Source organism: Dreissena polymorpha, chromosome 1 (genome assembly GCF_020536995.1).
Source record: "Dreissena polymorpha isolate Duluth1 chromosome 1, UMN_Dpol_1.0, whole genome shotgun sequence".
Classification (NCBI taxonomy): Eukaryota; Metazoa; Mollusca; class Bivalvia; order Myida; family Dreissenidae; genus Dreissena; species Dreissena polymorpha.
Window position 1 is genome coordinate 194,767,411 of NC_068355.1, and position 2,500 is coordinate 194,769,910.

Below are 2,500 nucleotides of genomic sequence, written 5' to 3' on the forward strand. Positions count from 1 at the left end.
AATAGTAGTAGCAATAGAAGTAGCAGTAGTAGCAGTTGTTGCTGTAGTAGCAGTTGTTGCTGCTGCTGTTGCTGCTGTTGTTGTTGCTGCTGTTGTTGTTGCTGCTGTTGCTGCTGTTATTGTTGCTGTTGTTGTTGGTGGTGGTGTTGTTGATGCTGTAGTAATTAAAGTAGTAGTTCTGCAGAAGTAGGAGTAGTTGTTACTTTCAAAGCAATTTCTACAAGTTTAAATTCCTTAACCCTGTCCAAGTGGTATACACACTGTTTTTTCTCAATATCAAACTCAGCCAGTCCAGGTTGTCAAATAACAATCTATCTGATAAGCCAAGCATGTGTTGTACATCAGATGTTGGGTATGTTTGCTGCAATTCTATTGGTTATAAGATATAACAGCCTTTTCTAATTGGCTGAATTCAAATACAGAAAGTTTACCTGTTAGATTGAAACATGAAACATGGTGGACAATGTACTGGTTTAACTTGTTAAAATAAAGTTAAAGACATTTAACAAACAGAAGAGTTCATTAGTTTTTCCATTAAAAACACTTTCTTAAAATACTTATGTATTTATATCATTTGGAAAGTGACATGAAATATTGCTAAAGAGTGATGCATACAGTGTTTGAGCAGTCTGTCTAGGAATAGAACAACAACTGAAGGTTTGTGATTTTTATTATTTCTAAATATTCCTTTAAATTTAATCTTCTTATGACATTATTGTAGACCTTTTTATGTGATATTTGAGGTTTTAGTATGGCAAATATTAGTTTAAAAGCAGCTGTCACCCAAATTTTCACTTAGTGGAGTTTGCAGGTTGAAAAAGGAAGTAATAAGACCTATGTGGAGAAATTAATAACATTGAATGTAGTATCGGAATTTTCTCATGCAAGGTTATGGAACTGCAGGCTAAGGAAGTGTTTTACTGTGCATGTTGAGCACTCAATGCTCATTAATGGTGTTAATGTTTATTATTATCCCCCGCCATAGGCGGAGGGATATTATTTTGGCGTTGTCTGTTCGTCCTTCCATCCTTCCGTCTGTCCGTCTTTCCATCCGTCCGTAGTCATATCTTGGAAGTGCTTTGGCAGATTTCACTGAAACTTGGTATGAGTATGTATATGGATAAGAGGATGATGCATGCCAAATGGCATTGTACACCATAAGTTAATAACAGAGTTATGGCCCTTTGTATCTTGAAAAAATGCTTTTTGTGTGTCCAAGGCCATATCCTGGAAGTGCTTTGGCGGATTTCATTGAAACCTGGTTCGAGTATATATATGGATAAGAGGATGATGCACGCCAAATGGAATTGTACACCATCTGTTAAAAACGGCGTTATGGCCCTTTGTATCTTTAAAAAATGCTTGTTTGAGTGTCAAATATAATACTTATGTGTCCAGAAGCATGTTGGCGGGGGATATCAATTCAACGTATTTGCTTGTAAATAAAAAATTAAACCAATGGAATTGGTTTTTAGGTATCTGAGTGTGCATTTTCATACCAATAGAATTACACATCATTCTAATTATAGCAATAATAAATTTGTACTAATCATACCAACAAATTAAGTTATGCTTAGTGCTTTGCGATGTATTCACTTCGTTTTTAGTTCTCTTTCTAAAGACCATTTAACAACTTAATATTTAAAACAATTCATGAATTACGTTCCCTATACATTTTTATTATGTGCTTTAATTACCATTGACCAGTTGATGGAAGATACTGCAGAGTTTGGCAGGGAAATAATCCAACAGCAAAGCGGCTCTTTAAGCGCATTTACCTAGAGGACTTACAGGGCTACAAATTCATGGTAAATATTGTCATGCCGTGGGCTAGATAAGTTATTTAATGTTAACCACCTGAAAGTATTTTGTCTTTTTGGAATTCAATATATTAGTCTAAGTCATTTACACTTTTCTGGATCCTGGGATAACTTTAAAAGTTCTAAGTATTTTTTCATGAAACTTGAAACATGAACAGATGACAATAAGGACATTTTGCACGTCATTTCATGTTGTTTATAATGCAAGAATTCTGGTTGCTATGGCAACAAATATATTTAACAAACTTAAAATAGTGAAGTTTAACAGGTAGGGGACCATATTGCTTTGCAATCTCTTGTTATAGTTTGAATGTAAATAACTCTTTGCTTTAGACATTTTTATGATTTTTTATTCTGTAGAGCACATGTGAGCAGTATACAATGTACCTCATACCAAAAATGACCCGGAGGCAGTGACTGGTGTTCAATATTCTCAGAAGAAAAGGAAAATGGCAGTGGAAGACTTGGACAAACATTTTTAGCCTCTGTGTTAAGCCTGGCAGTCTGTGGCTGGTGACATGTTTTATTTTGGTTACTTCTTGTCAAAAAAAGACCAGTTATTTATTTTGTGAATTGTATTTTGTGTTTGTTTTTTGTCTTAATTTATTTGTTGTTTTTTTTATTTAGGAATTTGAAACTTGGATAATTGAATTAAGTCCGTGTTCAACAGTACTGAGCAT

The 2,500-nt window shown here is 34.3% G+C and overlaps 1 long non-coding RNA gene across 1 annotated transcript; it reads left to right on the plus strand.

Annotated features, from left to right (window-relative positions):
• The first annotated feature begins 388 nt into the window (after window positions 1–388).
• On the plus strand, window positions 389–2,219 carry LOC127864450 (uncharacterized). Its single transcript, XR_008041996.1, has 3 exons — window positions 389–657; window positions 1,708–1,808; window positions 2,181–2,219. It is a non-coding gene; the product is annotated as an uncharacterized LOC127864450 (long non-coding RNA).
• The last annotated feature ends 281 nt before the right edge of the window (window positions 2,220–2,500 follow it).